General features: G+C 35.4%; 1 protein-coding gene across 1 annotated transcript in view; it reads right to left on the reverse strand.

Moving 5' to 3' along the window:
• The window catches only part of FUT9 (fucosyltransferase 9), a 99,791-nt gene extending 89,232 nt beyond the window's left edge, over positions 1-10,559 (reverse strand). The window contains exon 1 of the mRNA XM_082475384.1: positions 347-10,559. The gene's annotated coding sequence lies outside the window, so the exon portion shown is untranslated. The remainder of the gene's footprint in view (positions 1-346) is intronic.
• Positions 10,560-14,162: the final 3,603 nt, after the last annotated feature.

Here is a 14,162-nt window from a genome sequence, read left to right on the forward strand (position 1 = left end):
GCATAAAATTTCACAGGTACAATATTTAAAGTTTTTTTTAGAAAAATAAAGAATAGTATAGAAATCTTAAGGATGTTAAGTATAATATTTAAAAAAATACAACTAAATGTCATGGGTATATTATTCTACCTACCATGACATACTATATTAAGTTTTAACTTTGATACAATGTTAAACCTAAATTCACAGAACATCTCTTCATATAAGATAAATTTCTAAAACTATTCTTTACTTTGGATGAATTTTAGCTTGTAATCTTCTTAAACAATCAAAGTTACCTATAAGTTCTAATTGAACACATTTCTCTCAAAATCCAGCCAGCTTCGGAAAGTAAGTATATACTTACAATTTAGAGAACATATCATGGGAAGCACATAGACAGTTGTTAAGCTACTCCACTGTATGATAAAATTCTTGAATTATTACATTATAAACCTGTTAGGATAGAGAGAGAAAAAAAAGTATGTTAGTTAAATGTGCTGGGTGTAATATATATGAAGCTAAATAACCAAAAGAAAACAAAAAGAAATAATATATCTTACAAACATAGATCTTTATGTATTATTGTGTCCTTTTCTTATATTAATTTACGAATACTTTTAATTTTGGGGAAAATGTTATTGAATTACATAAGTCATTTCAAAATACAGGCAGACCTCAGAGAAATTGCAGGTTAGGTTCCAGACTACTGCAATAAAGTGGATGTTGCAATAGAGCGAATCACACAAATTTTTTGGTATATCAGGGCATATAAAAGTTATGTTTACACTATACTGTAGCCTATTGTGTAATAGCATTACATCTAAAAAACAATGTACATGCCTTAATTTAAAATAATTTATTGCTAAAAAATGCTAACCATTATCTGAGCCTTCGAGTCAATATTTTTGCTATAGTAACATCAAAGATCACTGATGACAGACCATCCTAACAAGTATAATAATAATGAAAAAGTTTGAAATATTGGGAGAATTACCAAAATGTGACACAGACAAATGAAGGGAGCAAATACTGTTGGAAGAAAACAGCGCTGACAGACTTGCTTGATGCAGGGTTGCTACAAACCTTCAATTTGTAAAAAAACTCAGTATTTGCAAAGCAAAATAAAGTGAAGCACAATAAAATGAGCTATGCCTGTACAATAAAAGAGATATTATTAAAAAGAATAAATGGTGTTTTTAAAACTCTAAGGAAATGAGTATATCTTGTTAACTAAATATATTTCATGGTCTCTATTTTTCATGTTTTCCACTTAAAGAATAAGTTGTGTCTATAGCACAAAAAAACAAAAACCAAAATAAAACTTTACTAAATCATCTGGATGTTTATTATTATCTGGATGCTTAACAGAATAAAGACCATGTTGATGTATGCCAGCTCCTATGGTCTGAATGTCTGTATCCTTCCTCTCCCCCTCTAAATTCATATGTTGAAATCTTAATGCTCAAGGTAGTGGTATTGGGAGGTGATTAGGTCATGAGGGTAAAGCTCTTATGAATGGGATTAGTGCCTTTATAAAGGAGAATCCAGAGAGCTCCCTTGCCCTTCCACCATGTGAGAACACAGTGAAAAGACAGCATCTATGAACCAGGAAGCTCTCACCAAACACCCAATCTGCCAGCCTCCAGAACTGTGAGAAATAAATATCCATTGTTGATAAGCTACCCAGGCTGTGTTACTTCATTATAGCAGCTCAAATGGACTAAGACACTTGCCCACATACATGATTGGGTATAAATGAAGCAAGTGCTTTCAAACCTAATTGAATTACTTATTCAGTAATGAATGAAGATTAGATCTAATACAAAGTGGGAAAGCGACCCACTGACATTCATCACCCCAATCAAGGGCAAATATCTTCAAACTATGGAATAATTTAAAGTAAAATAAAAAGTGGATTTATTTTTCTCTTTAAGATAGTGCCTCCTAAAACTGTTATGGGAATTTATTACCTGTCAATTTTTTTTTTTTTTTTTTTTGCTGTAAAACATACCCAAAGAAGCCTCTCATACTTATAGGTTACTAAAAATGGTGGTTAGGTATCTTGTACTCAGTACACACACACACACACACACACACACACACACACACACACACACACACAGAGACACCTCATATCTCTTGTTCCCACTGTATACCCCCCAAACACCTAACTTTTTTTTATTCTTCCTGAATTCAGTAGATTTTAAAGCAAAATTCAGCCAGATTTCTTTCTGGATTTACACATAGCCTAGGCTTGTGCTTAATAGAAAAAGAGTTTAATTTTTGCCTTAATTTAGTACATTTCTCCCTTTATTTACACTTCAATATTGGATGCAAACATAGTTAAAATGTGGAGGATAGATGTGGCATTTCTGCTTTTTTTTAACATCAAATCTTACCAAATTATTATCTTTTCAAAGGTATGAGAAAGGAGATGAAAAACTTGTCTATATTTTGTAATAGAGGTTGAATGATCTTTTTGGGTGTGTGTAATTCTCATTTAATCATCACAACAATAGTGTAAGGTGGGTTTTATTTTCCTCATCTTATAGGGTTCAGATAATTCAAACAACTTGTCCACATTAAGGAGCTGGAGGGCATTATAGCTGGGAGTCAAATACAGCCCTAACTTCAACTTGTCTACTCAAAAGAGTCTTCCTTGCACATGGCTCCCTAAATACTGTTTATAATTCTGCCTTGATATTTACTTTCAGTACTATTTGAGTCCCCAGTTTGAAACAAAAATTGAGATTTTTTTAAGGTAGATTAAGCTTCTCTGTTGAAACTGTATGTATCTTGTGCTTAGAGTTGTTAAATGAGTAGAACCACAAATAAAATCATTGCATATAACATATGTAATGTTTTGGTTATAAATCTTGACATAAAGGAGCAATATATCGAATAAATTAAGAAAAATAGAGAAGGGGGATTTACACCTATGTCAACTGGTTCCAGACTCTTATGATATTTGAGCATCTGTGAATTTTGTTTTATGGTTTTCTATCTCGGCATTAAATGCCATTCTTGCTCTGTTTTTACCACCCAATATATCATCTGATGCGCTTGAAATGAACTTGGCTGGAAAGTCAGAAAAATCAAACATTTAGAATCCTATCTAGATTGAGAGCAAGTAATGAAAGCCAACAAGTACATGCGTGCATGTGTGTATTTCCCATATCACGGCTACGATTTAATAATGACTCAGCATGCTAAATAAATAACACTCAAGTTATGGAGTTACTCTTATACTGCTATTATTTTTTGTTGATAAAGTTTTATCTGAATAAAGTTATTATCTCTGTTCTTCTTGCATTACATGCAAGGAAACTATTATTCTCTTAAATTTCCTACATTTATGTCTAACCCAGTCAAACGATGACAATATATTTTTCTCTTTTGCATTCCTACATACTTGTGTTTTTCTTCCTAGAACAGTCAAGGCATCTGCCTGACTTGGGGTAGAGGTGGGGACAGACACTCAGTTTCTGTCATTTAAAGCATTATTTTGACGTACAGCTTAAAGTCAGGCAGTCTTGAGAAGGATTTCTAAATTCCTTTAGTTCTCTTTTACATTTAAAGTTTATTTGGATGTTTTGCCGAGATCCAGAGGCTTAGTGAGGATGAAACACTAAGATGAAACTTTAAGATGATTCACTGATTTTTACTGTTCATCTTGATGTTTGTTTGACAAAGTCTGCATGAAATTTTATATAGAGCAGTTTCAATCCTGTAGAAAGAGCACTAGGAAGAAAGCCTTCTTTGCCCCTTCTTATGAGAAATGCCAGAAGAGGGGGAGTGAAGAAGACCACAGTGGAAGGAGAAAGTGGCTACCACAGCTCTTGTTTTTTCCTCCCAGTTTTTTGAGTCCAAACCTCCCAGGGTAGAAGCTTTAGCAACTCCTAGTTAAGTTGAGGGAATTCTAAGGTTTTTTGCTTATGGATTTGGGAAGAGACTGCTGTGCTGTGTAATCCCATGCCAACACTCGATGGTGACCCAGTAGAGTCATGAGAGTCCCAGGGCATGAACAGGCACAGTTTGCAATCCCAAGTCTCCCTAGGCTATTGTGTGGCATGGACAATGAATTGAGAAAAGTTGGGCCTAAACGGGAGCAAAATGACAGCCACAAAGGTTTGTGAGGTTTTCAGCTTTAAGCAGGTGTCAGAAGTGGGAAGTAGCAATGTATGTAACAGTAGAGACTCTGATGGGCCTGGAAGCCAAGATCCAGGGCAGACCGAATAGCAGGGCCATCAGGCAGGGATAGAGTTGCAAAAGAACTGACTGTGAGAGGCGTTGGCAGAGAGTGGCCACAACAACAGGATTGGGTGTCTCCCTGAGCAGAGACAGTCAGGGAAGGCAGGCCTCCTGGAGGAGGTCACATTTAAACTGAAGATAAGCAGAGGGGACACTAGGTCAAAGGGCCAGGGAAGAAACAAGCACAGCATATTCAAGTAGGGGGTGGGAAACAACAACGGTGTGCCTGTAGTGTAGTGACCCAGGGCCCAGTGGTAGGGGAGGGGTGGTGGGGCTGGGGGTTGATAGGTAGATGGTGACCAGGTGACACTAGGCCTCAGAGACCACTGTAAGGAGTTCAGACTTTGTTTGTGATACAATGGAGACAGGAGGGTTTTGACCAGGGGACTAGCACAATCTGATTAAAATTTTAAAAGATCACTTCGAATAGTCTGTGAATAGTAGAAAAAGCAAGTCCAGAAGCAGTAGCCTCCAAAGGATATTGCAGTAGTTGAGTTGAGATATGATGCTGGTTGTAAATTTGGGGGCAGTGACAATGAAGAGAAGTATTTGGATTTCGGATATATTTGAGTAAAGTATAAAATCCTACTCATTAATTTCACCATTTCACAAACTCAAATGCATTTTGGAGCTACCATTATAGAGCAACTTTTTTTTTCTTTAGCAAAGGGTGAATAGAAAAATTAAAATTACTTAGATGTATTATGTAGGGTACTTTAGTCAATTAGGGTAAAATTCACCAAAGGGGAAATAATATGGACACATACTCGTTTTATATAATATTTTAAAATAATTGTTGAGCCAATTGATTAAAGATATTATAAATGATTAAGAAAAGCACTATATGATTCTTATAAATGAAAGAATAGGAAAATAGCCAAATGGAGCATTACTTTTCTTATGAAGAAAAAATTTGAAAGGACTCTGAGTGATGCTCTTAGAAACATCTCAGTTATATTCAAAATTGAACTCCCTTAATAAGAGTAAGTTCCTTAATTTGATTCACAAGATGTGATTAAAGGACATTGAATTTTGAACAAATGAAGACAATTACTTTATGCAGTTTATAGTAATAAATGAAATTTGCTGCCAGAAGAGGTCGTTGAGCCAATTCCTATGGTTGTACTTTAAATAGAATTTTTTGACTTCAGAATTACTAGACTGGGTCTTTAGGTCTTTTTAAATTCAACATACATTTTTCTAAATGCATTCTATGTAACAGCTGCTAGGTTCTATGGCTAAAAGGCTGACTAAAACACTCTCCTGCCCTTGAAGGGTTCATAGTCAAGAGGAGGAAGTGAAGAAACAAATGAAGAAATTTGCACAAAATGTCTGGCTAGGGTCACAAATGTTCCAGCATTCAATTTCACTTGGCTGAAGCTTAATGGAAAATAGGTTGTGTAAAGTGAATGTTGAATGATAACTAGGCAGTGCAGCATGAGCAAAGATAAGGAGGACAGAGATAATACAGTTCACAGTTCAGGACTAAAAATTTTTATTCCAAAATAGAGATATATCATAAATATAATGTAGAATGTACACACGTTTAAAAATATTTATTTATTTAACCAAACATTTATTTATTTTTTTAATAGATTTTTATTGGAGTATAATTGCTTCACAATACTGTGTTAGTTTCTGTTGTACAACAAAGTGAATCAGCCATATGCATACATATATCCCCACCAAACATTTATTGAATACCTACTATGACAGGCGCTGTTCTGTTATTGGGATTGGAGAAGTTATTCCCACATATTTATGGTGATCTTATGCTGGTTAGTGAGAAAAGACATAGATTGTTTTAATGTGTGTATGGGGAACCTTTTTTCCAGTTTTTGAGAAATAATTGACATACATTACTGTATAAGTTTAAGGCATACGTCACGATGGTTTTATTTACATATATTGTGAAACGATTATCACAATAGGTTTAACTAACATCCATCATTTCATAAAGACACAATAAAAAGAAAAGAAAGAAGAAAAGAAAAAAGAAAAAAATTTCCCCTTGTGATGAGAACTTTTATGATATACTCTCTTAACAGCTTTCCTATATATCATACAGCAGTGTTAGCTATCGTCATCATGTTGTACATTACATCCCTAGTACTATCTATCTTATAACTGGAAGTTTGTACCATATGACTAAGTTCCTCCAATTCTCCCTCCCCCTACCTTCCACTTCTGGTAACCACAAGTCTGACCTCTGTTTCTATGAAGTTTCTTTTTTTAGATCCCACATATAAGTGAGATCATATAGTATTTGTCTTTGTCTGGCATATTTCACTTAGCATAATGCCTTCAAGTTCCATCCATGTTGTTGAAAACGGTAAGATTTCTTGATTTTTTATGGTTTAATAATATTCCATTATATATCTTGATCTATATCTATATCTATACACACCACAACTTCTTTATTCATTCATCCATCAGTGAACACTTAGTTTGTTTCCATGTCTTCAATATTGTAAATAATGCTGCTATAAATATGGAGATGCAGATATCTTTTCAAGTTGGCATTTTCATTTAATCCATTTCGAGTTAATTTTTTTGAGTGGTGTAATACAGGGGTCCAGTTTCATTATTTTACATGTGAATGTCCAATCATCCCAGCACCATTTATTGAAGACGCTGTCTTTTCTCCATTGAGTATTCTTGGATAGCTTGTCAAATATTAGTTGGCCATACGTATATGCTTTGGTTTATTTCTGGGCTCTCAATACTGTTCCATTGATCTATGTGTCTACTTTTATGCCAGTACCATACTGTTTTGACAACTATAGCTTTATAGTATAGCTTGAAACCCAGAAGTGTGATGCCTCCTACTTTGTTCTTCTTTCTCAGGATTTCTTTGTTATTTGGGGTTCTTTGTGGTTTCACATAAATTTTAGAAGTGTTTTTTCTATTTCTGTAAGAAATGCCATTGAAATCTTGATAGAGACTGCATTGAACCTATAGATAGTTTTTGGTGGTATTGTCATTTAACAATATTATTTCTTCTAATCCATGAACACAAGATGCATTTCCATTTAGCTGTGTCTCCTTTGACTTCTTTCATTAACATCTTGTAGTAGAGATCTTTCACCTCCTTTTTTACATTTGTTTCTTAGTATTGTATTGATTTTGATGCTACTGTAAATGGAATCAATTTCCTTATTTTTTTCAGAAAATTTGTTGTTAGTGTATAGAAATGCATGTTAATTTTGTATCCTGCAACTTTACTGAATTCGTTGATTAGATCTAACAGTTTTTTGATGTGGTCTTTAGAATTTTCTGTATATAAAATCGTGTTACCTGCAAATAGAGATAATTTTAGTTCTTTCTTTTCAATTCTGATGCCTTTTATATCTTTTTCTTGCCTGATTGCTCTAGCTAGGACTTCCAGTTCTATGATTAATAGAAGTGGTGAGAGTGGCCTTTTGTCTTTTTCCTGATCTTAGAGGAATATCTTTCAACCTTTCACGATTGAGTTTGATATCTGCTGTGGGCTTGTCATATATGGCTTTTATTACATTGAGTTATGTTCCTTCTATGTCTAATTTGTTAAGAGGTTTTTTCATGTAGGATGTTGACTTTTGTCAGATGCTTTTTTTGTGTGTCTATTGAGATGATCATAATTATTTTCCTTCATTCTGTTAATGTGGTGTATCACAGTGGTTAATTTGTATATGTTAAACAATCCTTGCATCCCAGGAATAAAATCCCACTTGATCATAGTGAACAATTCTTTTAATGTACTGCTGAATTTTGTTTGCTAGTATTTTACTGAGAATTTTTGCATCTATATTCATCAGGGATATTGGCCTATAGTTTTCTTTTCTAGTAGTATCATTTTCTGGTTTGGGTATTAGGATAATGTTGGCCTCGTAAAATGACTCTGGGAGTGTTCCCCTCTCTCTGATCTTTGAGAAGAATTGGTTTTAATTATTCTTTAAATGTTTGGTAAAATTCAGTGAGGCCATCTGGTCTTGGACTTTTCTTCATTGGGAGATTTTTGATTACTGATTCTATCTCTTTACTAATAATTGGTTTATTCATATTTTCTATTTCTATGGGGAATTTTTTGTGGAATTCAATTTATGAATATTTTGCCTTCAGAAGCTGTAGAAAATAAATCATGAACATTTTGATTTAGACCGAGGACTAGTAAACTGTGCACTAAAGAGCCAGATAGTAAATATTTCAGGCATTACAGGCCAAGAGGTAAAGTCAAGGATGTTCTATAGCTACTCATCTATTATACAGTTCCTGTCACAACTCCTCAACTCTGCTGTTACCATGTGAAAACAGACAAACAATACACAAACTCATGTCTGTGGCTGTATTCCCTCATTTGCAAAAGCTAGCAGCAGGTCAGATTCAGCCCATGACCATAGTTTGCCACCTTCTGCTTTAGACCATAATAAATCTTTTTTTGTTTGTTTTTTTTTAATTTCACTGAGACTGGGTCTAAAATGGTTTGATTTTTCCTATCTTTAAATTCAATAGATAAAGTTTAAGCACTCCATCTCCTCATTTCTCTAGCTCTGGGAGGGGTCTGGGATAATTAACACAATGAATGAGAAGCCCTGACTTGTGATGTGACAGACTTGGGAGAGGCAGGTCAGCTAGTAGCCCTGGGGCTTCTGATGGACAGGATGAGCATTGGGCTGAGCTCCAGTGATTGCTCCCAAGAAGCAAGTACACTTCTTGCTTGTTCAGATGATGTTTTGATTTCTGATCCTACTTGTTAAAACCTTCCCGGGAAGAGGGATCTAAAAATGGGAGATAGGAAGTAAAGTCATGATAAAGATTGTATGATATTTATATCCATCCTCAGTCACACTCATCCAGAGGGAGATTGATGTCTCGCTGGGACCAAAGATGGGAGACAGGCCAGGGACAGATGGTTGATGACACTACTTTTTTTCTTTTTTGTCTATGACAATAACAACAACAAAAATGGATACTTTCCTTTGTAAGAACTTGTTTTGAGAGGGTTCAATGAGATTGAGCCAGGTAGATGTGATAAGAGAGGGTTTTTGTTGTTGTCTTCTGGAAACCCCATCACCCGACCTCACACATACAGACCATTTTTCTGACAATAACAGAGAAGGCATTGACAAGAAAGAAGGAAGCAGGAAAGGGAGGGAAGGAGGACGGTATGGAGGGAGGGAGGAATGGAAGAGAAGTCTATGACTCTAAACACGCTGCCTGCTATCTTTGGCCAGGCCCCCAGAACTCTGGGGGCATTGGGAGGTGGCTAGGCTTTCTCTCTTCTTCTGCCCCTTGGATGACTTCCTCTGGAAGAAGCTGACAGTCACTGAATAGGTTCTCCCAGTGTACAGCAGAGCCTAGAGATCACCAGTGTTGAAAAGGTTAAGATCCACTTATCTGTCCCCTTTAATCCTGGATTCTCAAACATTAATAAGCATAAGAATCATCTAGATGGCTTATTAAATGCAGACCCATGAACTATACATTTCCAGAGCTGTTGATAAGTGGGTGGGGGGTAGGGTTCAGAATTTCCGTATGCAACAGGCCCTCTACATCTCAGTGGAATTTGTGGTAGATGTTTGGGGTCAGTTCCAGAGTGTTCAAAACAGTTGAATAAAAGGGACAATAGAAACTCATGATTATTTAAATAACCATTAAATTTTTTTCTTGAGTGTAAATTAATTGCATGAAAAATAAATGTTTTGCTATACATTTTAATGATAAGACTTAAGCTGCAGCTTTTTAATTCAGACTAAAGTCTCTTGGGAAATAAATAATCAAAATAATAGTATTTAGAATAATATTTTTTATAATCAACAAAGAAAAAAAGCTAATCCTAACAAAAATGTAAATGGATATTTTATACCATGGTAACTTAATTTAGAAAAATGTATTTTCTCTTTCTAAAGTTTAAATGATGAAAGATTTTTAAAAATCAGAGTTTCTTATTAAACTCTCAATTCTCAAATATATAATGTTCTGGGAAAGAAAAAGAATTTATTCCAATTTTAGCTGTAAATGCTACATTAAATACAATGATTTGAGCTGTGTATTGATAGCATGTAATTTACAAATAAACCAAGTTATTAAAAAAAATGAAATACATTATATTTTTCAGAATGTGGGATGATTTTACCATAAAGCTGTACTGACTCACTGAGTACGAGAAAAAGCATTTTAAAAAAAATACATTCATCACATTTTGAATCATTTTAAAACCTGAATTGCAGGATTTTAATGGCCTAAATAAAGGTACCACCTCCCTCTGTCCTTACCCTATCTGGGGTGAGTGCTCCATGATTGCGAGTGAACATTGACTTTACTAAGCACAGAAGAACCCAGATTACCTGATTATGTGGGATACTATACTTGTAAAGAAATATGAATCTATTTTTTTTTTTTAATCCTGGAAAGAAATAGAGCTCTACCTGATTTCCTTGGATTCCCTCTCATTGGAAGATTTTATTTTGGTAATTTCTGGATATCTCCTTTAAAGGATTCTTTATATAAAATTCCCTCATAAAGTAGGAAATTGAACTATGTTCTATCACAAGGATTTTATTATTTAATGTGATTGTTTTTTTATCTTCATTGAAAGTTATTGATCACCAGCCTCCACCTTCTTTTCACATTCTCTGCATCACCAGTGCACTAAAAGACTGGTGATGACTAAAAGACTAAAAGACTAAAAGACTTGGCATATAACTATTCCCTATACATTTCATTCACCAGTACATTCACTCATGCACCAAACATTTTTAAAAGTATCTTTTATGTAATTGTACGCATTTATGCAAGTAAATATTTAACAACCAACTCTCTGGGGAAAACGTCTTGAGTTGTAGTGTTTGGTGATTTCCATGGCCCTTAGGCCCATTCCAAGCTACCAATGTATCAATATATCACTGAAAGCAGAGTTGGAAGAGAGGCACACAGTAGACTCTCTCAAGCTGGGGTAGCTGCTCCAGCACATCACTATTTCTATGATCCCAATTCTGTATTAGGTACCAAGGCTATAAAGATGACTAAAACTGTTCCTGCTCTCAAGGAAGTCAGCTTCTAGTGAGGAAAGGGAGTATGTACATGACTACTCAAATAATATTCTCTGTAAATCACATATTGGTTGAGCATGTGCACCCTGGATGCTGATCTGCATCTTTTAATTCTGGGTTTGACCTTGGATGCCTTAGGCAAATTTTGGATGCTCTGAGCAAATTACTTATTTCTGTGAGTCACACTTTCTTCACCCATCATGTGCGGGGGAGTCACTTATTCTATAACTATTTCTCAAGCGCCGATTATGTGCCATATACTCTGCTAAGCACTGTGGATATGCAGTGAACAAATGAAATAAAAACTCAACTCTTCATTGAGCTTAGAAACTAGAGGGGGAAGTTGAACAATAAATAAACAAATGACTAAAAGCTATCATGTGCCAGCTTGTCTTAAATTCTATGGAGAAAAATTAAGCAGAGAAAGAGAGCTGGGGTAGAGTGGAGTTGCAATTTTCAATAAGGTAGTCAAAGAAGGCTTCGGGAAGGTGGACTTCGAGAAAATAACTGAAGGAGTGAGGGAGAGAGGCATGTAGGTCCCTGAGAAAGGAATATTCCAAGTAGAAGGAATAGCAAGTGCAAAGACCCTGAGAGAAAATCATGTCTGTTGCTGGAGGAGCTGGGAGGAAGCAGGAGCAGTAAGGGTGGAATTAAAGAAGGGAAGATAGTAGGTGAGATTAGACAGTTTCAGGGAGTCGGTGGGGCAGATTAGGAAAATTGTTATAAACCTTTGTAAGGACTGCAGCTTTTAATCAGTAAGGTAGGAAGTCACAGAAGTTTATGAGCAGAGGAGTGATATTATCTGATTGACATTTTAAAAATAGTCATTCTTCTATTTGAATATGGTCCACAGGAAAGCAAGGGCAGAAGCTGAGAGATAAATTAGGAAGCTAGTACAAAACTTCAGATGAGGGATCCTGGGGCCTTAGGCCAATGGTTAGGATGGGTGCAGCAAGAAGTGGTAAGAGTCTAGATAACTTAAAGGCAGAGCATCTTAATTTGATGTATGGATGGATGACCTAAGAGAAAGAGAAAACTCAAGGATGCCTGCAAGGATGCCTCAGTGGCCTGCCTTTGCCACTGGATGTAGTTGCCATTTACTGAGTTCACCCTGGCTAAAGGGTGATAAGATTTTCTGTTTTATACATAATAAATTTGAGATGTATCTTAGATTTGCAATTGCAGACACTGTGTAGGTAGTTGGATGTATGAGTCACAGATTCATGGCAGAAGTCCAGACTAGATACAATTTATAAGTCATTAGAGTATAAATAATAGTATCAGCAAACACATATAGTGCCAGGCATTTTTGCAGATATTAATCCATTTAATGCTCCAACAATTCTATGGTGTAGGTACTGTTAAGATCCCAGTTTTTAACAGATGAGCTCCCTGAGGTGAGAAACGAAAGATTATTAGCTCAAGGTTGCACATCTAACAAAGTAGTTGAGCTGCGATTCAAAGTCAGACAGTTTAGCTCAAAGGTCTGTGCTCTTAGCCACGATATTCAACATGAAATGTGATGAAATAACCAATGGTGTGACTGCAAAAGGCTAGGGTAGGCCAACATTTAGACTTTGTGGAAATGAAAAGAACCAACAAAGTAGACCGTGAAGGAGTTGTCAGTGACGTACAAGGAAGACGGGGGGATCAGAGAAATGATATGTGAGATACAGGGAAATTAAAGGGATAATAAATAATAATTGTGAGCATTAAATTAAATTTGTGATGTGGTAAGTCAAGTCTTAACATGGTAAATGCTTATGAAAGTTAGAAGTCTTTAATATTATTACTTTTTAACTTTTAGTGCTTATTTTGTGTGTGTGCGCGTGCACACACGTTTATACGTATGTAGGTAAAGGGTTAACAGAAGACTTCACATTTGATCTGACATTTGAACTAATGTATAAATAAGAATGCATCACGTATCACAAAAAAGGGCATGGGTGTTTCGGGCAAAGAGCAAAGGCAGGGGGTGAGAAAGGGCATTGAGATCTACAAAAGTGTGTTTCTGAAACCCAGATCTACATTAGAAGAAAAAATACCACCAAAAAAGATTTTATAGCTCCTTCTTGCCTGCAACAGTTTCCCAGGATACATTACATTTAAAAAATTCCCTGTTTAAGTACCTTTTAGGAAGTGCTGAGTTAAACAATGAAAAACCTGCTTCTTTACTAAAAACTTTCTCAGAGCTCTTTAAGTATATGACAAGCTAATTTCCCAAGCTAATTTGACCTTGGTATCTTTCCCAGAACAGCATCACATTTGAGGAAACACTGGCTTAGAGGAGAAAGATGTACACTTTTCCAGGCTTACTAGGTTCACCCAAAACTTTTACATACTTGGCCTGTAGTGCACAAAACTAGGGCTTAGGAGTCATACGAATATGGATTTTAATTCTAGCTCTGTCACTGTTTGTTACTTATTTATCAACGCGCTTCACAGCACAAGTTCCATGTCTTACGCATACATGATGCTCAATAAATAGTTGTTAAATTGAAAGGATGGAAATGCTGAAAAGAGCTGTCATTATCTTTTTACTTAATAACTTTGAAGCCATTTTTATTCTTTCCTCAGGAAGAGTGATGATTATACATTCTTAAATAATGTAGACATGAAGAAAAGCATATTTCAATTCTAATTTTTATTTCAGAATATCTTTTCTGTTATATATCCTAATTCCTAAACAGCTTAATTATTTGCTCTGCCATGCAATTTCATATAAATATAGGCAAGATTAGCATATCCCTTCCATTTTCTAGGAAATGCTCCATTCAATCATGGTTCTAGATGTTGTTGTCAATCATGGTATCCATTCCCTCTCGTCCCTCTCGTCCAGGGAGAGACACCCAAACCATATCCTACTGCATTAGTCTCATGCGAAAGATAAATGAGAAC

Source organism: Balaenoptera physalus (assembly GCF_965194825.1).
Source record: "Balaenoptera physalus genome assembly, chromosome: 9".
Lineage (NCBI taxonomy): Eukaryota > Metazoa > Chordata > Mammalia > Artiodactyla > Balaenopteridae > Balaenoptera > Balaenoptera physalus.